Below are 20,808 nucleotides of genomic sequence, written 5' to 3'. Positions count from 1 at the left end.
GCAATCTGCAATGATGTAAGGGACCTTTTGGGCTGAGAAGCCCACATGACATAATGTCCCCTGAAATAGTAAGCACCAGGTAGCCACGATGTTTCAAATGCCAGCAAAAAGCAGCCTGTATCCCAGGTAAAGTTTTCAAAAGTGAAAACTGAATTGTACATGTCTGCAAATTGGACTGACAGTTCCAGCCCTAGTAATAATTTGGGATGTGTTTATTATCTTTATAGTCATTCAAGTATTCTTATTGAAGAAATTTTGGAATATCTTACTGGTTTTTTTCTCTTAATTCAGTCTTGTTCTTCTAATACATCTTCAGTTCACACCCATTTTCCTTCTATCTTAGTTTTCTTCCTTTGCTGTGTCTCTTCCTATCACTGTGTTTTTCCTTCACACCACCTCTGTTCCCGCTGCACTTTCTATTCTCCTACTAACCCAGGTTTTTTCGTACGTACTGCATGCATATGGCCATGGCATAATAGATGGCAATATGTGAAACCACATGGTGTGACAGAGACACTGTGTAGAACCATATATATTTATTTCTGTTGCATGTGTGTTTATTATAATATCATGAGGTCCCAAGTAGAAAACTACTTTAACCCAGACATGTTAAACTCAAATAGTTGTTCTTCTAGCTCTGGCATTATTCAGTTTTAATTGATGCAGACAGACTGGAAAGTGCCTAGATCAGAAGGGAACACCATTAAATATTTTCACCAGCAGTCTGGCTGACAGTGCAGCAAGTGCATATTCCCAATCAATGAAATGACACAAAAACACTGCTTTACCAAGCAGCACTAGGCTTTAAGTATAACAGCTTTTATGCCTATCTCTTTTCATTCCACCTTGTGATCTTTTTTCTGGTGGTCACCACATGGACTCTAATTAGAAAAGTCTTCTGAGGCAATTGTTTTATCTGCATTTTTCCAGGAAAAAGCTGATGTCATGGCCCTTTTGAAATAATGCAGGATTGAGAAACCAAGAGGAAGATGATCAAGACAGTTGCATTAGATTGACTCAATCTATTTATTTTAATCAATGCATATACTGTTTGTGCATATTCTTCCTAAGTCATCAACAGCTGAAGTCATCAGTCTATTATCTGTGGTTAATTAATTTCAGATTGTCAGTCTACTTTAACTAAATCAGTACAACCAAGTCAGAGTAAAGAGTTTGAGTGGGTAGACACAAAGCTTGGCCAGCTGTCCTCTTTTATGGAGTGTGAGGATCATTGATTGCTGAGATTCTGAAGGTAAATAAATGCATAAAGAAGTAATCTTTTCCCATTTGGACCTTGAGGAAAATTACATTGATTAAAATGGAACGAATGCCAGCAAAATCAACAATGGATTCAGACAATTGTGCAAAGACAGCTCTTCTCAGTTGTTGGCTTTGGGAACAGGTAGCTACCTCAAACTAAGTTTTTTTTCCTTTTCCACCCCCACCCCCGATCCTCTTTCCAGCAAGAGCTGTTTACACAGGGGTGCAGCAACCCAAGCTTTCTGCTTGCTCACTCAGAGAAGAGCTGGTCTATAGAAGGCTTCTTATTTTGTTCCCCTTTGTAAAACCTAACTTTCAGTCCAAATCAGAGTGTTTCAGTGGCTTTCAGGAGGCTTTCAGTGTTTTAGATCAGGCTCACAGATTCTGTACCATACAACAGAAGCATTTTTGGAACTCTTTAGGGTATTTTTATCTTTTGTATCCATGGGCTTTTTGGGATCAGGGAAGTCTCTTTCCAAGTGACCAAAGAGTTGGACAGAAATCAGGGATGTGAGTGGTAAAAAGAAGACTGAAGAAGGAGAGAAGCCTTTTGTGCACATATTATTTTTTTCATAGGGAGGAAAGAAAAGAGGATAAGATACTTGAGGAGAAAAACTAAAGTATGGGAACAGGCATGCTTTTGTGCCTAACAGAAAGGAGGGAGCATGGCAAGAAAATATGCAAGAAAACAGGACTACTGAAAAGGCATCCACACAGAAAATAGTTGCCCAAAATAAGAGGCAGATTGCAGCTCATGTATGAGTTAATAGAGAAATCACCAATTTAAACAAATTGGTGTATAGTGAGAGTAGTTTTTCATTTGTGGAGTAGCTAGAATAGCTTTACTAGACTTCTCTATTCATTTTCTCTTCAACTGCTAAGAAATTTGCATCATTCCAGCTGTACCTTAACCAAGAGGTCTGATTTAAAACCCAAAATGGCATTAATGAAGAGGGGAGAGGGAGGAATGAGTGAGTGTGTGTTTGACGTTGTCCCATGATTGTGTCTTGTGGTTTTATTACAGAGAGTTAAAGCATTATCCAATAGATGAGACAGATCAAGAAGAGCTTAAAGCTTTTCTAGATAACTCTTTCTTAAAGGTGGCCACTTCCTGGATAGAAATCTTCAGAACTTCTGCTCCATGGGTGAATGTTAATACCCAGGACTCTTAAGTTTTGCTTCCATTAGTTCCTTTAAACCTTGGTTATTCTCTAGAGTTGGTCAGCCACCTGCTGTGGACATTCCTGGGAGATCCGAGTCAAACAGAAATACTTCGGTTGTGACGCTGTGTTGGCCAACCAGTGCACCAAGGCTACAAGAGAGAAACAAACTATCTGCCTTTCTTTTTTAATTTTTTCTTTTCAGTTCCTTGCAGTTTCTTCTTTCTTGAGGTGTGTGTGGGGACACCTGACAAGAAGCACTGAAAAAGCTGCTGGTGTTTTGGAGATGGTGTTTATGGGCTCTTACTGTTGGTATTAGCAGCCAGCTGGATCAAGTGGAACAGACTGGACTGCACTTGTTTTCTGAAGGTGTTTTCATTTGTAGGGATCATTAGTTCAACTTCACACTCATTGAGTTACTCAAACACAGAAAACTTGGACTGGTTTTGCAGCTAATTACATTAACAGTGTATTTTAGTGATTTCCTTCTCAGGACTTTAGGGAGTGTGATAAACACTTGATAGATCACCCTAGCAATGCTTTTCAACAAATGTTTGGCATCTCTTGAAAATCTGAGTCACGCCCTTTGCCATTTCCAAGTTTCACTGGTGGACTCCCTATTAGGACTTGGCAACTCTCTACTCCAGCTGTACCCATGCCTACCTGCATACCACAAAACATTCCTCATACTATCCCAACTGAACTTTGCAAATGTTACAGTATTCTAAGCAGTCAAGGTCCACTTTTGAGCAAAACTCTAACTAAATACTGAGCCTGCTTCTGCTGGTGTTTTGGGGGTTTGTTGTTAGTATTTTTTTTAGTGATTACATTCATATAAGCCAACTAAAATTAATTTTCAATCAAGATGATGCAAATTCACCTGTAAGTTTTCCTACAAAATTGCTGCAATTAATCATGAGTAATTACTGCAAGTAATTACAAGTTAGCAAATTTACAGACTCAAGATTTTCTTGTAAGCAACAGAAGAACAGGACAAACAGACAAACTTACCAAACATACTTCATTAGTCTAAAACTGCTATTACTTCTGATAATTAGGTTTGGGTCTTTTGCTGTTAACATAATAAATTTTTGGCAGGTTGTTATTGACATTTGACCATACTGTGTTTTGTAACAAAACATGCAGCAACACAAACCATTAGATGCAGCTGAGCTTCCTGGCATATAAATAAATAGTAGAAAAAATGTATTGTATGTATGAATAAGTTCGGGGTTTGTTTTCTCATTTTAACACTGTTGTATCATTTTATCCCCACAACTGATAAAGCACACTCCTCAACCCAAGTAAGTGCGAGCCTCACCATCCTGCATAGGTGAAACCTGCATAGAAACCTGTACCAATTTTGTCAAAAAGACAGCTTTTTTAGCTGAAAGTAAGAGCAATAAGAATTGCTTTATAAACTGGGGTGGGGAAGAAAAGTCCAATGATGGTTTATTTCTCTTTACATTGGTAATTGCAATGTCTGTTCCTTTTCTGCAGGGATAACTATCAAACACACTGATCAAATGAGTGTTTGCTTACTCCAAAGTGGGACATCTTTCATCCTTCATTTTTTTGCTTTGCAAGAAAAGAAAAGGTTTCTTAAAGTTCATAATATAGAATTTAAACACATGCATGGGAGTAGAATTGTTTTAGACCAATACCAGGATGGTCAAACCTGCATTTTGTTTGTTTGCTCAGTATTTAAATCAGCTTAGCTGTCTTATTGTTGCCTCTGAGGACTGTAGATACACTTTATCTTAAAGATGCTAGTAGAGTAATTCATCTGATTGCACTCCTGTTGAATTTCAGATTATAGTGTTGGATTTAAGAAATTCTTTCCCAGTCAAAGGTATGGGTTGGTTGTTGTTCTATATTTTTTGTCCTCCTGTTGTTTAGGAAAAGCTGGTTTTGCTCAGTCTAATCAGCTCAACAGCCAAACACTGAATCTCCAATATTCTCAATAAAACTGAGCCCTAAAAAAATGCTGAAGTAAAAAAAAACTGGCTGTACCAGAGGTTTTGCAAATCTCAGTAGTTTTGCAAATCTCCTCATGGGATTTTTCTCACTGTAGTTTTAATTTTTTTTTTTCCTTTAAATAGCTTCTATTTCTGTGGAAAATGTTTTTGGAGATGCATATTTTTTAAATCCAATTTTAAATTAAGAAGAAGCTTTTCCTCTTCAAACTTGCCACTGCAACATCTGCAGACAGTTAATAATTATCTCTTCTTCAGACTTGTATTTGCCTGCCTATCTTTCCAAATACACAATTCTGATGCTTCCCAAACCAGAGGCAGGAAGAGAAACACAATTCCCATCAGAGATGACTTTGAAAATCGACATTTCTGTTTTTCGTTCCAGACTGCATTGAAAGATAATTGCTAAGCTCTCCAAAGAACAGCAATCTGAAAAATGTTGGCTTGCTGATTTCAACAAATTAGGACTGGGGAAGATTAAGAAAATGGGGTCTTCTAATTTCAAAAGCCTCTGGGTTTGCCATAGAAGCTGGGATTTGTTTGTTCCTTCCCTTTCAGCCCATGCAGTGGAATGGCAGGAGAGGGAGGGGAGCACCTGAGATTCTTTCCTTTTTAGACTACTGGGCACAAGAAATCTGAAAATCCTGGACACTCCTTCCCTTGAAAGCTGCCAGGATCTGCTGAGCTCCTAATATTCCTGACTTTGAAAGAAAACAAAATCTGCTAAAGAGGCTGACTGCATGCCAAGACACTGGAAGTACTCCCCAAAGTCTGTCTGTTGAACTTACAAGGATCTAATGAGTAAATTAATAGGAGTTCAAGCAGGATGCCAAGGGGCAAGTGTCCCTTGACTTTGATTTAAAATGCAATTGTTAAAAGATTGCTAGCAACTACAACAGTAGATGAGGGGAAGCAAGCAGTCTGCATAATAGTAGCTGAACATCCTAGGGAACACTGGCAGCAGTGACGATGCAGAGTCAGATGCAGCTAATATGAATTTTCTCACGGAATTTCTGCCTCTTGGTGTCTCACAGTGACATCACATCTGTACCAGTTTAAAACTAAACAGATCCCCTTCCGTAGTTTTTCAGCTACAGCTTGTCCGGATCTTCTTATTCCTAAGCTCTGAAATGCTTTCAGTAAGCTGACAGTTGTCCACAGGACACACTGATTGCAGCAACTGAAGACTGATCTGAATCATGATATGTCTGAATTGCACTGCAGTTTGGCCCAAAACCTCTTTTTCCAGATACCTTGGACATAAATAGAAGTTACTGCCAAAAAGCAGGTAATGTTTGTTGAAAAATAAAACTGTGGAGTTTCAGAAAACCCAAACCAATCCTTTTTCAACATTTTTGGGGTTTCTTAAGTCACTCTTCTTCTTTTCTTCCAAACAGCCTTGTCTTCCTCTGTCTTTGCCTACTGGTCTTGAAAACCTGAAAAATCAAGATGTATGTCAACATTTATGTAGGAGCAGTTTGCTGTCTTGGTTCAAGACATGACTGAGCATTGTTTTGAAGAGGCTAAACAAATCACCTTTTTTGTTTGTAAAAAGCAAAAAGTTTCCACTTAGAATGGCACATGACATCATTCATTTGTATTCACTTTCCAGAAGCTTCTTAACAGTGACAAACATTTTGATAAATCTTACGATAATCTAAAATAATCAGGCAAGTTCTAGTAATAAGTGATAGTTAATTTGGTGTATTTTAGTAATCATCCATTTTGCAGGCATTTTAGATGGAAGAAAACCTGTTCAGAAAGCAGGCTGTGTTACCTACCATGCTGAAACACTGTTCACATGCAGTGAATAAATACTGGATAAACAAGAAGAAAAGCCTATTGGAGTAGAAAACTGGAAACACGGGAAAAAGTAAAGGCAAAAAAGCTCAGCCTGGACAAGATAAAATCTTACAAGTCCTCTTCCTTCTGAAAATAAGTCTTTAATCCTTGGTATGACTTCTGCAAAGACCACCCCTGCTTCTGAGGTGGTAACTTCTGCAACTGTTGGCATCCTGTGCTACTCGACTCTTCTGCAAAAGTCACAGGACCTTTCTCTCCAATAAAGTGCACCTTTTGACTTGCAGCATCAATGATTCAGATTCTGCTCTCAAATTTCTCTATCATTATCTCTGTAATGCTCTGTTATAAATCACTGATTGTGATGTCTTGCCAGCAACAGTGGCACAATAGTAGTGGAGTAATTGTCATGTTTATGGTCATGACTCTTCAACATAATGAGAGTTACAAGAACATATCTACTTGTGGGATGTGGACTTTACTGTTTACTTTGGATCAAACTTTCTGTCACCTGAAGGTAGATGTTCACTTTATAAAGCATTCTGGGTTTATCAATTCAGCTCTAAGTAAATATTTAAGCAAATCTTACTGGCAACACTCCAGCAAGGTTGTCTTTTTTTGTTGTGGGGGTACAAGGCTAATTCCTGGCAGCTCCTACCAAGCACAGTAATGGGAAATTCTTGACAGAGCTGTTTCTTTAGGTGGAATTATTTTAAAATAACTATTACATATGTACATTAGAGTTGATTTAAATAGAGACTTCTGACCATCCCAAATACTGTGCTACCCAAGTTGGTTAGCTCATGGGACAACTTCATAAACTGGCAAAGTGAAACTCTTTGTCACAGGTAACTTAATTCTGTAATTGTCTTTTCCTTCTTCCTATATGCCTTCAGGGCAAGAATCTGCTCTGGTTTGGAGCAGATTCATAAGAAAGTTAAAAGAAAACTGAGCTTCCCAATTACTAAAATAGAGAAGAAGAAAAAAAATTAAACAAACTCAAAAAGAATCTTCAGAAGAAGAAAAAAGAACTTGTTAGAACAGGCAATGAGGTGGATTCTGCTTTTAGCTGTGAATAATAGAGGGCCAGTGCCTAGTTTTCACTACTTCCATTGCAATGACGGCTGGGCTTCACTTGTACTTGCTGGAGATAAGATACTTCCACATGGTCATACCAAATTCAACAACCAGCTCAAAAGCACAAGTAATGATGCAAACATCTGCTGTGCCAGAGAGGGTGTAATGTAACTGAAAGCTGGCTAATTTTGGTTATATTTCTGTAAGACAAGGTGTGAGATTGCAGCTTTTTGTCAGCTGGGTTACTACAAGCACTCTCTGATTACAAAGAGTTCTCTTTTTTGTGTGTATTTGTAAGTATTCTGACTAAGCCCTTCCCTGAAGAAGGAGAAAGGTGAAATGCATTTTTCTTCAAATGATGCCAGTTTTATTGGATGAACCCCACCCTCTGAGGCACGGCCATGCAACTTTGCACAGTGAATTTATTGTTCAAAAGTGTCCATAAAACATTTCCTTCATATTCCACCAATTTATGTTGTGCCAAGGGTCTTTTCAAGTGCTTTACAACAAACTTGAGGGTTGTAGGAAAAGGCCCAAGAACCAAAGGATAATGTGCTACAGACAGAGGGGCAGAAAGCATGGCAAGGGTACCAACAAGTCCGCAGGTTTCTGCTATGGCAAGGAATTCACTGATTTCACAGTCAGTTTGTATCCCTTTGTTCTCCTGCCATTCTTGTTTAGCTGCTCTCACAAGACAGACTGTTCATGCTCAGTGTAACGCTTCTCTGTATTTTCTCCAGAACTGCTTTCTTCTCAAGTGTGAGAGCACAAATCATACACTGCGTTCTGGGGGAAGCACCACAGAGATTCTGTATACTTGCATTACTGCTTTCCTGCCTCTTCTAGGGAAATACTATCTAAGGCATGTTCTCCTTTTCTGTGAGTGGTTGAAGATTTATTTATTGTTTACTTCAATCATCTTTGCATGTTCCAGCTCATTTGACTTTTGACAAAACTGGCTTTAATCCTATGTATCTCTACTCTAAAGCTATCTTTGTTGACCAGTATTGTTTACTTTTTCTGACTCCTAAGAACCTTTCTGAAGTGGTTTTCCCCCCATTTATTCAGGTCTAAAGTGTTTCCCAATAAGACTTTTTCTTGCTGGGAATATATACTTTGGGAGTTTTTGTATCTTTGATCTAGATCTATTCCAATCTCCCTCCACAGTTAAGTATTCCAGCTCCTCAGTCAAGGTGAATTTGCCAGTGAGTTTCCTTAATTTGACAGTTTGCCCTTTGCTTGTGTTTGTTATTCTGTCCATGGAAATGGAAGCGGTTGCTGAGTACTCAGCCCAACGCAGTTTTCTATGACCAGTTCTTTTTCAGTGTCTTCATTACTTACTAATTTGAGGTTGTCTCTTTTTGTCTCAGTGACTACTGAGAAGGAATCTGGCAGCTATCACACACATGGCTAGCTGGGCCCAAGTTTATTATTAGAAACATTTGTTTTCCCAAATAGTATCGAGGAAGTTAAAATCGGCCATGGCACAATTTCCAGTAGTGTTTCTATAATAACATTTCAGTGACAGAACTTTTCTTGATTATATTTTAGCTGCAGACAAGAAAGGCCAGGTTTCAATGATGTGTCCAAATCAAAAACAACCACTCCTTAAAAAAACAGAGGCTGTGAGCAGGTAGCTTGGGCTGCTGAAAGTGTTTCCATGCAATGGGGAATTTTATGATTAATTAAATGATGGTGAGTTAACTGACAGATGGCTTTTAATAAATTGCAAAGATCAGTTGATGTTTTCCACTTGCATGGATGAAATGGCTAAACATTGAAATAGAATGAATATTGCACATGGTTTGGATATTGGCTATTGATCATATCCGCATGGGTCAGGTCTAGCTTCCATTTGGAACAGGAGCAGAGCAGTGAAAAAGAAAAGTCAGATCCATGAGCTATTGTTCTCCCAAGTTACAGAGACTAAGGCAGCATTTTCTGCCATAGGATTGCTCTCTTCAGCTTGGAGTGCCATGAAGGGAGGATTCTTTCTCCTGTGTCACCAGTCCAATTTTGTGTGGGTTCCTACTGATTCTTCCAAACTGTGGCAAGTGACCATTTGCTCACTAGCCGTGGGCATTACCCGGCAGGAGTTGTAAGTGGGTAAGTCAGTCATGGAAAGAAATGCATTTAAAATTTTCCCATGTTTTGCCTACATCCAAGACTTTTTGAGTGCAACTTGAAGTCCTAAAAGTAAAAAGAACATGCAAAAGTCTTAAAAGTAAGAAACACGAAATTAGCATGCTATTCACATATGACAAGGCTTCTAGCAGTTTGTCATAACATTTCTGACTTACAGAGACTCACTTAACTTCTCGCTCTCCTCCCTGGAATCTAATCATAGCTATTTGTATTGCTTTTGTAGCCCTGTTTTGTGTACTGACTTGCTACATCATATTTTCAAGTAAAGACCAGCCTGAAGAGTACCTGCCAGAAAAACTGTGCACCTGTTCCTAGATCTTTGGCAGCAAACCAGTAAAGAAATGCAGGCCAGTTAACACTGGCCGAAGAAGTGGGCCAAAAATTTGAAGGGGAAAGGCTAGATATCTGAGAGCTGCAGTAGCTGCCTGAGCACTTGTAATAATGACTTGGCTGTACAGATGAAGCCAGCAGGACACAGGACAAAACCTTGGGGGTCTGAAGGCCAGAAGCAGAGGCTGGCGGAGCCAGCAGGAAGAACAGGGAAACATTTTCATAAAATGCACAGAGAAAGAAACTGGGCATTAAGCTGAGCTTTAAATGGCAAAGGCATCTTACATGCAGACCTCTTCTTGGAAAGTAGACAAGGAGAGTGTGTCCTGGCATGATACTCTAGGACTAACAGAGCTATCATAAAAGGGCAAGGATTCATCTTCCAGAAGCATCTTATGTCAGTCATCTGAGCACAAAGGCCAAGTGGGTAGGGACCCAGAGCCACAGGACCAAGGACTTCTTGTTCTCTCTGAGCTCAGTGCCCCCCTGCATTTGGCACTGGGGCTGTGACCTAGCAGCAGACTGCATGTTAGAGTCTCCCACAGCCCGGCTGCCCCCCTCAACTGCTTAACTCTCCCATGCACCCCTCCACCTCTCTCCTTTTCCCAGATTTCCCTTGTGCCAGATGCCACAGCTGACATTCTCTGGGAACAGAAGTCCACTGCATGCCTGCAAGCTACAGGGAGGAGACTGCTGTGTCCCAGGCAGATGGGTAGGAGAACTGGATCTTGAGAGGTTTGTCTCCTGCCAGGGGAGGAAGCAGCAGCTCTTGCCTGCTTTGCTGCTTTTGGCGCCATGAAGCTTCAGTTTGGGTTATCCACAGACACACATAGAGGTGGAGTCAGTATACAGACAATTGGGAGGATTAAGCAACAAGCAGAGAACTTGAATTCCATATGACACTGTAATTAAATGGAAACAAGAGAACAATTAGTGCAGTGAAACCTGAGGTTTAATGTTGCTCTTGACCTGGTGAAAACCACAAGGTGCACAGGACATATTTTCTGTAATTTTCCAAACCATTTTCCCTTTTCCTTTCCACTGTTTTGTTTGCAATGCTCTTCAAGTGGGTGTGCTTTGACCTATTTGTTCCTCTGTATATGCCTAATGAAGTACAAGAATGCCTAGTGCCTATTAGATAATGTATTTCTTTATGGCTTTGTAGATGCTCATGCATAAACACATGCATTAAAGGCTTCACTTTGGTTGGCAAATAGCACTTCCTAATGTGCTCACCACCCCAGATTGCATTTTACTGGGGTAAAAATAAATGGAGGCTGTCTCAGCCTACATGGGTTACCTCCATGACATTTCCTGCCATCATGTTTTGTTTGCTGGCGTCCTGTCTCCCAGATTGAGTAGAGGAGCACTGCACAGCCCGGGGCAGGGGAAAGCCCTCTGCAACTCCCAGCAAAGGCAGGCCCTGGGGACTGAGAAAGCAGTCACAGCCATGACTTTGGTTCTTTGGTTGTCTCAGCAGTTCTTTGGTTGATCAGGTCTTGAAAAAGTGACCTCAAACCAGGTGGGAGTTGTACATTATGAGCTCATGACAAACACTGTGGGCTCTGATGAGATATGCTATAACCATTAACCAGATTTTTTAAAGCTCGTGGGACAGGCTTTAGCAAGTTGTCTCCTGGCAAAGTGTCTGTGGAAGAAAAATCATGCAACCACAGATTGATGACTCAAGCTATGTAAGGACTGGTGCTTACCTCGACTGGAGCTGTAAGTACAGTGAAGAGCACCTGGGGCAGGGCCGAGCACCTAGGCAAGGGAACTGAGAACCTGTACAGAACAGAGTAGTGCTGAGACAGGTTTTGGAGCTCAGTAGGGGAGATTTGGGCATGTGTGGGACTCAGGGCAGTTCTCATGGCCTGACATAAAGATTAGGATCAGACTGTGATGGTAGGCAGTAAAGCCAGAAGATGGGTGGAGAAGGGATCCCAGAATATTCTGAATTGGAAGGGACCCACAAGGATATTGTGACAATCTGTATTTCTATAAATGTGTGATCTCCCAAAGTAATTATCAAGGGTGACAGTTCTGTTGCATTTTAGTTCTAAGACCAGATGTGTATGATAGATATGGTGCATTGCCTACAGGCAGCTTGATTAGTCATCTTATTGGATTGACAGGGAAATCACTTTTGTGATGCTGCAACTTTCCATTCTCTTTATTCCTTCTTCTCTTTAATTTTTATTTTCCCATGTTCAACAGTTTTCCCTTCCATTTCCTGTAATTTTCCTCTTAATTTTTCTCTGATTTGCAAGCTGGGATAGAGGCAACAACATTTTCTTAGTTTAGTAATGGCTCAGGAAGTACGTGGTTTCTCCTGGAACTAAAATATGACTACATTTTATTCAGATTTATTTTAGTTATTGCTTTATATTTAAAGGTTTATGGGGTTTTATCTTTGGTTTGGGGAGAGATTTGTGTCTCAGGAGCGTTGATTTTCAACTGAAAGAGCAAATCTGTTGACTTTTTGGTCATATGCATTGCATTTGTTTTCAGGCATATTCATTTGACTTCCTGGTAGTCAGCCATTTCAAAACAATTTTGAAAAAATCTTATTGTTGTCAAATAATTTGTTTGCAATAGACTATATCCCAGTGATTCTTTGTATTTTCCTTGTACTTTGTGCCCAAAAATTTATGGGGTTGCAGATTAGTTACTAAATTCTTGCTTGTACAGATTATTTGGAAAACATCTAGGAACTAAACTTTTCCTGCACTATATTAATTATTCAAATTGCCATTTGAATCCTTGAATTTGGCTCAATATATTTAGATGACAACAAACACCAGCTTTCATTCTGTTGCTCTGTGGGACAGCTACAATTGCCAGAAGAAACCGAAGTGAAATTACATTACTTGACAAATATAGCGCAGTTCATTCCAGATAAAGGTGTATTCAGCTACCTTAGAGAATTATTTGTATTTCTTACACACACTGCCTTTAATGGAAGGGAATAAAACTGTGAGTGAACTGTATCTGCTATGGACTTTGGGCTGCAATTGTGAACACCCAGCTCTTCCGAGAGTAAGATGCTTTGTGCAAGATTGAGTAAATTGCAGTCAGCTGTAAAATCAAATGACTTCTAAGCTGCCACATGGCACCACCACAGGAATGAACATTGCATGTATCTAGCTTGCTTCAGAGGTGCACCAGTAATTTGTACTGCTTCTGAGCCGTGGCCCAGTCCTGCCCACAGCATCTTTATGCTCTTCTTCCTGTGCCCTTCAGCCTGCCCAGAGATCCCTGCAGGACTGGTACTGATACCCCACCTTAGCCAGTGTGAAATAAGCTCATGCCCATGAACCCATGCACAAAAGTTGCAGCTGCAGCACACACATCCTGTCTGGAACAGAGGCAGGAATACCATGCATTTCCTCAAAGTTTCCTACACTCTTCTGTGGTGAATAGTCCCAACATCTTGTTCTGCAAAAATCTGGTACATCCTGAAAGTCCATCCTGTATCATAAACAAACACAAGGCCTTGCAAAATAAAGCAAGGCCAGAACAAAACAATACTAGATGACATAATTTAAGAATGTCCTGAAACATATGAGCAGGGGGAATGATATGAAGTCACAAAATCAACCTTCTAATATATCCTAATTCTGAGTCCTTTGTTGTACAACCTTAATGATTTTTTAAATTTGGTTGTGCGACTATGACGTCTAGGTGAACTGAAGGGCAAGGACTGAAGAGCAGATAGCTAATGGGAAAAGATATAGCACAGTTAAATAAAGTAACTTTAGAATGCATTCAATTTAGCTATATACTTGGAAGAAGCTTGGTTTTGTAAAGGGCAGGATGTGAAGGGTGAAGACCTGAGGAGCCTCTTGGGAGAGGGGGAAAAGTACTAAGGTATTTCAGCTCAAGGGAAGAGAAATTACAGAGGTCTGAACTTTGGTTCCCCGCCCAGAATACATTGAAAATTATCTCGGCAAGCAAAAGACTGGAACAGTTCCTGAAGAATAGACAAAATTTCCCAGCTTTCAATCTGTTATTTTTATTATGTGTACACATAGGCTGTAGAAAACTGCTGAGAACAGAATCCACCTCTGGTCATTCCCAGTGACAGCCATCAAAAGCAGAAGCTGCATTTCCAGTTAAGGAAGCATCTTGTTCTGAGACAATGCTAAAAACATACTGTGAGCTCACTGAAGCATCATTTAGAAAATTTTCAGATTGGAAGCAGTCAGGATCATAAAGATAGAAACAGGAGAGGGCAATTAAATTATTAACAACCCTTCAGATTTTTTCCAGCATGTACACTCCTCTGGGCAAAACACAGCATTGATGCATAACAGGATTCCAAACAAATTTATTTTTTCATTCTTTTTATCAGAGGCAGAATTGTTTAATAACTTCCTTTCGAAATAGTAAGGTCCAGCCCCAAACGCTTGGGCGCTGAAGTACGGAGAGATTTTCCAGGAGCCCAGTGACTCCCGCCTCCGTTGGTGGGGCTTCATTTGCGCCTGGCAGCAGCTCCTCAGGGGGTAGTTCTTCCCCTGCCGGCTTCCCCTAGGGTTTCATGGCAGGAGGCAAAACTTGGGGAGGGAGAATCTTGCCCCTGCACGATCCCAACCCCCCTCGACATACACACGATGACGATTAGTTTCTTACCAGATGGTAATTCCGGGAGGCTGGGGGTGGTTCGCTGCCCCCCGCTTTGCGAGTCTCCCACCCCCTCTCGGACTGTCGGGGTGGGGGAGGGGCTCCTGTCGCCCGCCCGATGAGGGGGAGGAGAAGGAGGAAGAGTAGCGTCTGCGGCTCCGTAGAGAAGTCGGTCCTTACGACAGACACTACTAACGGGAAGACGTAGCGCTGCTTCATCTGTCTTCACGTATCTCCTTCCCCTGGTGGGCTTTGGTATAAATGGAAGAGGAATTTCAGCAGGCTCGAGCTAACCAACGTTTCTGTGTAAATACACAACGTGCTTCCTCCTACGTTTTCTCTTGCAGATGGGGCTCAGCTGAACAAGCCCTCCTCTTGAATCCCGTCGTAAGCACCACCATGCGGGAACCGGGCTAGACCTACTAGAGGCTGCAGCAAGAGCCTCGGCGGCCTTAAGCAGAAGCGATGAGTTCTGTCCTCCTCTCTGGGATGATTTAAAGATAAAATAAGCTGCTCTGTTAACAACCGGTAAGTGAGCACCCCTGGTTTATCTAGTATAGCTCTGTAAACCCGTGCACAGGCTGAGTGGATCTCGTGGACGGTACCTGGACCCATAGGATTGGGTGCCCTGGGAGTGCTTGTTCCCGAGTTTGCCGGTGTCTCTGGCGCTGGACACGTGACGGTTGTCGGGACACGCTCCACGGCGGACACGATGGATCTCGAGGGTCTTTTCCAGCCTTAACTGTCCCATGATCTTCTTGCGTCATTCCAGATGGGAAAGCTTCCAGCTTTAACGTCGTGTAGAGTTTGTATGCATGCTTCCAATTTTAAAATTTCCTTCAGGTGAATGCTGATGGCAGCAGCTGCCAAAAATATTGTTATTCAGTGTAAATTACCTCGTATTCAAAGGCAGAGCTAGCTCTTTCAATACATCAGCGTGTTCCTCGGTGAAAGCACTCAAGGAATTAAACTGAATTTCTAGAGGGATGGAGCCTGCCTCTACAAGCCTCCTTTGAAGAGAACACAATTTTAATCGGTTTTGAGAGCTGGTGAGATGAGACGTCCCAGACCTTTCCCAGAGATTCCTGGGAACTTCACGGGAAAAAAAATCTTAACACGGCGGTGCAGCCCGGAGCCGCTTCCCGGGGGGGTCAGCCCAGCAGAAACCGAAGTGCCGCCACCCCCCGCTTTCCCGGCGGCTCTTGGATGCGCCTGATGCCGCAGGCGGGCGGCCGGCGCCGGGGAGCGGGGCACAGGCCGGGCTGAGGCGCTGCCCGGGTCCGCATGCGGAGCCGGGTGTCGCCACCTCGAGCAGCGGGGAGCGCGGGAGCGTCCGGCGGGCAGCTGTGCGCCTTCGTACACAGGTAGGCGGCTCCGGGTGGGGACCCCTGACGGAAGGAAGGGGCCGCCCGACTTTCCCCGGCTGCTCCTGGTGGGCTCGGGGCGGGGGAGCCGCCCGCCTTCCCCCAGCCTCCCGGAGTAGCTCCGCTGGCAGGCCGGGGCGGCGGGCGGAGCCGCCTCGGGGTCCCCCGCGGGCGGTGAGTCGCGGCGGGCGCGCCGGCGGGAGGCGAGTGCGGGAAGGGGGGGATGGATAGGGCGATAAGGGGCGGCGGGGCCCGGTGCTGCGAGGGGGGCAGAGCAGGGCTGGGGAACGGTGAGCTCATGCAGGCAGAATAGCCCCACGCAGGGGGAGCCTCCCGGCGGAGCTGACGGCGACCCGTAAGTAAAACTGGACGGGAGATTTGGTGGCTTCTCTTGAATTGCTTGGGTCGGGTAATCCCCGACCGTTTTGCCATAGCTGCCGGTCAGGCAGGTTCGGATAAAAGATTGCTTCTAGCGAGGGTACCGAAAGGGAGCTGCTCCGTGGAAATCCCGAAGGCCTCGGGGAAGGAACAATGGCTCTGTGGGTAGAGTCTGCCTTAAGCTATGCAAATCCATTATTTGCATTTGAGGAAAGAAACAAACCCTGGAAGTTTAACGTCCCCTGCCTTTTTTTTTTTTCTTTTTTTTTTTTTTTTTTTTTTTTTAAACTACTTGTATTATTATTTGACAGCGGCCGTGGTGTTTCAGTTTGAGTTAGAGCAAGTGGTGAGATCAGTCGTGCTGCCCTTTCTCAAAATTTCCTGGGAGATGAGCGGCTGGTCTGAGATTTGTGCCTGTTGTGTTGTTACCGACTTGAAACTTTCTATCTAGTTTTCTTTATTTTTTTCTCTTCTTCATCCATGTTTTACTGAGCTATTCTCACATAGTGTGATTGCAGAACTATTAAGATTGAGCTTAGTGATGGGATAAGATTACTTACTTTAATCTGGTAATTTAGCTGAACTGTGCGGAAATGTTATAGATAAAAAAATATGAAAATGTTACAGAGAAAAAGTATATATAAAATATTTTTCTGGAGGGTGCCGTGGTACTACATGGTCATTCCTAAGCTGAAGGAACTAAATCCAGAGAGGTGTTGAAGGAATAGGAAATGTGCATTGAGTAGCGTTTCCTGCCCATCAACACGCAGTATGCTTGTCTGACTAGGTCTCAGAAGTGATATTTCAAAAGTCAAATAACTGTCCTTTCACATGTAGGGCTTCACCAACTGTAGCTCTGGTTTCTATTTCACTTAAATAAATTTGCTTACTTTTTTTCCCCAATCTGATGCCGTACCTGCTCCTTTACCTCATCTGTCTCTGCTGAACTGATAACAGTTCATTAAGTTGCATTTTAGGCTTATGGCTGTTATTAAGGCAACAGAATTAAAGGTGTCTTAGTCTCAGGTCTCCTTGAAGGTCATACTGGCTTTAGCAGACTTCTCATGCTTGTGGGATATATGAATCATCCCCCGAGGCTCATGAGTCGCCCAGTGTCCTTATCCCTCCCTGTTCAAAGGTAGGAGGAAAAATTTTTCTCTGGAAGCAGTTGCTAGTCGGGGATGTGCCCATGGGAGCAGTTGCAGAGTGTTCAGTTGAGACATTAGAACCTGAAAGCTGATAGGAAGATCACCAGTACCTGAGTCCTAAGTTATGAACAGGTTGGGAGATACTTGAGTTACAGGGGTTTTGACTAGAGCAAGGTGTTGGACAAGACATTATGTTGATATGTACTATGTGTGCTGTTAATGGTTTTAGCAGTTAGGCAGGGGAGTTGCCTGACTGAAGAGGGAAATACAGCAGGTGAAGTGGTGACAGATCTCCTTTGCAGTGGGAAGTGCGTGAGATGCTTCTCCCTCACCTTCTCCTCAAGACTGTGATAGCTTACAAGCAGAGGCAGCTTTAGAAGATTTTAGATGATTGCTTTCTTCCTTAGATGTTCATTTTTGGATAGAAGCTGTTGTGATAGCCTATTTGTACCATTAGCAGCACTTCTGTCTCAGGCTTGTTCTCTGTTGGTTTCTGAGCATGCTGTGATTGTTGTCTCTTGGTAAAAATTTGGTTTGTCTCCCCAAAGCAGGTTTGGAAAATTTAACATAAACCAGCTTTGGCTGATTTGTGGTTTTCTTCTTGGTGTTGTTTCATATGCTTCTGTGTGTTGATTCAAATACACTGGCCTGGAAAAGGATGCAGTCAGATGGATCATTTGAACATAAAATGTGTGAGACCACCATGATTCTCAATGAGGTTGTCTACACCACTGACTTAAAAGGGCTTTTGAGGAAAGGCTCTTGGTTTTGTGGGTTTTTTTTTTTTTTTTTTTTTTGGTTGTTTTTTTTTTTTTTTTTTTTTTTTTTCTCCACAGTATAGCTTGCTAGCTGTACACAGGATCTAGGTTTGTCTTTGTACATTAACATTTAAGGTTATTTTACTTAAGAGCATAAAAGGTTGGTTTTGCTTCATGTATGATGTGAGGTACTCTGCCTTGGTTCCCTAGCTAAATGCATTTTAGGAATTGGCTCAAGACTTCTTGAAATACCTTTTTTTACAGAGAACTTTCCCTACAGATGTTTGCACTGTTTCAACTAAATCAATTGAAGTGTGCCCTGTGTTTTGAGGAGGAGTTTAGTTTTTCAAGCTTATGACATGTAATTTGTCTTTCATTTGAATAATTTATTCATCAATTTCTTTAGCTTTCTAGATAAGCTATAGTATAGTAATACTAATTAACTAATTTATGGGATAACTGAATTTACAGAATTTTTCCTTTTTCAGAGTGTTTATTTTCTACTGTCAGTTTTCTCAAAATACCAGAAGCTGTGTAGAGAGTAAATGACCCCCTAAACTTCCCCTTTAATCCAGTTTCTTCTGCTTTTGCAGTGTTACGTATGGTTGCTTGTATACTTATTCTCAGTCTTCAAGGGAAATGCAAATAAAGCTACTTGAACATATTATTTGTTGTGTGAATTTTCTGACGCTTAAATTTTTCTTTTACCGTCCTTCCAGAAGAATCTACAACTTCATCTTTTCTTGATTTGATGTATATTGAGGTCTAGAGGAAAACAGGATGTGCATGCTGCTGTTTTCTTTATAAGTCTCTTTTCAGCAGCTCTCACTTTGCAGTTTAGTGTATTAATCCCTGATACCAATACCAGTATTGGTATTTGTGTAGAGAGGTTGAAAAGTGATGGGCAATATTAGCTAGCATGGGCTGTGAAGCAAAAGCAGGGAAATGCGTGGGTTGCATGCAGTGTTACTACCTTTTGAAAAACGGGTTGAAAAAATTCAGGTGCAGAATGTGGTAAAACACCCTGCAGCAGTAGTTCTTGCTGTGTTCTGTACTTGTCATTCTGAAATACCATGTCCTTTTAAAGTTTATTTTGCTCAGCTGGATTGGCTCTTCAGTGTTCCAAGCTTGGTTGTTCTTTGGCCTTGAAGGCAAAAATGACGCCTTGGTATCCTGTGAGGAAGACCCTTTGAAGCACTGTCACAGAGTAAGAGAATTGTGAGTGTCCCTGCATAATAACCTAAACTTGTGTGGAACTGTTCAGTTACCTCTGCTCCCAGCCCTAACAGCAGTAGTAAAACTGGAGTATGGTGTGCCAGGTTTTTTTTTACATTCTAGTGTAAAAGGAGAGCCGGGCAGAGTAAGGTAAAAAAATGGAATACCTTCCACTTGCCCTGACTTTGAAGGGATGGCTGGAAAGCCTACAGAGCCAGTTGATCTCCCATTCTGTTAGGAAGGCTGGAATGGAATAATCTAGGAACTGGTTTTAAGAGCAGGCACGAGTGAAATTATGGTCTCTTTTAATCACTGAAACTCTTAATATCTCTTAATTTATAGTGTAAGTTTCCATTTCCTGAGCTGCAGTATTGCTTTCTTTTGGGCCACTAGCCAGTAGGAAACTTTATTTGTGAGGTGTGTGGCTAGCAGTCTTAGATTTGCACAGACTCTTCAACTCACTTTTAAAAGAATAGTTTTATCTCTTGTTGTGAGTGCAGGTTAGAAACACTAAAATAGGGATCTACTGCAGAGCTTAGAAAATTTCTTTGTTGGACTGGATCTACAGACTGACATGTGCATTGCAGAGGTATCCAGACACTGCTTGTTTTCCCTGCTTTGTGGAAGCCTGAGGCCAGCAGTGAAATGAGAATGGTGTGAGGGGCATAAGCTTTACCCTGGGCCTTAGCAGAGGTGGGCAGAGGAAATGTGATGCCCATTTAATAGTCAATATGGAATGTATGTGTGTGTTTATAAAATACAAATTGCATCACATGTGCGATGAGGAGGAAGTCCCTTTTTCAGAGTAATAAAGAAATTGAAGTTGTGTTTTTGCCATAATATTTTTTTTCCTTTTTTTTTTCCCCTCACATAGTTGGAAGTTAATGTAACTCCCTCCTGGGCAGGTAATTTTTGAAGGTGGCTTGTGCTGACAGTTTTTTGCCTGCAGGATGACATGTGGGGGGAATTGACCTGTTTCAGAGCAGTGGCATCCAAGCAACAATGCAAGGGAAGATCCTGTGGGTTTTTCTCACTGCAGTGAAGACACAGGAATATGTTTGCTGGCAAGGAGCTGTTGGTGAATGAAACGTTGTTCATCATTTGCCATTTAAGACAGGTATTTCCTGGTTCTAAGTTACAGAACCAGCCAACCTGGTATCATCCACCAGTGCTGCATCTGAGCACCCTGGAAACATTTCTATCTCTGCAGTGCTTGGGGTAGTCCGAAGTTGATGTGTGGGACTGAGACAAGGAGAAGGTGGTGTAGATGTGAGATAGGCTGTAAGGTTTGTTTGAACACATTTGCACAAGATTAAATGAAGACATAATATTAAATCCACTTGGTGAAGCATGGGAACAAGTTAGGATTTGTCCAGATTGCTGAATGTACACAAGGCTTGCTGGCATGTGGTAGCTAGTCTTGATTGTGCCCCTTGTGTAGACAAGTTACTGCCTTCTCCTTTTTATTCACTACCTCCCAGTTTTACAGCCACCCATGGCGGTGTTAATTTTCCATTCTCAGAAAGTTGAGATGTGGAGGTATGGGTGCACAATGGGAATGAAACACAAAACGG

At 41.9% G+C, this 20,808-nt stretch overlaps 1 protein-coding gene and 1 long non-coding RNA gene across 13 annotated transcripts in view; one reads left to right on the top strand and one right to left on the bottom strand.

Annotated features, from left to right (window-relative positions):
- Nucleotides 1–521: 521 nt before the first annotated feature.
- On the bottom strand, nucleotides 522–14,513 carry LOC134414117 (uncharacterized). Its single transcript, XR_010026664.1, has 3 exons — nucleotides 14,381–14,513; nucleotides 11,461–11,533; nucleotides 522–5,832 (listed from the first exon to the last, which is right to left on the bottom strand). It is a non-coding gene; the product is annotated as an uncharacterized LOC134414117 (long non-coding RNA).
- Nucleotides 14,473–20,808, top strand: part of ST3GAL6 (ST3 beta-galactoside alpha-2,3-sialyltransferase 6) — a 103,592-nt gene continuing 97,256 nt past the window's right edge. For 6 of the 12 annotated variants that reach the window (XR_010026662.1, XR_010026663.1, XM_063148272.1 and 3 more), the window contains exons 1-2: nucleotides 14,473–14,616; nucleotides 14,719–14,899. The gene's annotated coding sequence lies outside the window, so the exon portion shown is untranslated. Of the gene's footprint in view, nucleotides 14,627–14,718; nucleotides 14,900–15,683; nucleotides 15,736–20,808 lie in introns of those variants that run through there. The other 6 variants (XR_010026661.1, XM_063148273.1, XM_063148270.1 and 3 more) reach the window with 4 other exon arrangements.

Source organism: Melospiza melodia, chromosome 2, assembly GCF_035770615.1.
Source record: "Melospiza melodia melodia isolate bMelMel2 chromosome 2, bMelMel2.pri, whole genome shotgun sequence".
NCBI classification, from domain to species: Eukaryota; Metazoa; Chordata; class Aves; order Passeriformes; family Passerellidae; genus Melospiza; species Melospiza melodia.
This window is presented reverse-complemented; position numbering and strand designations above follow the sequence as displayed.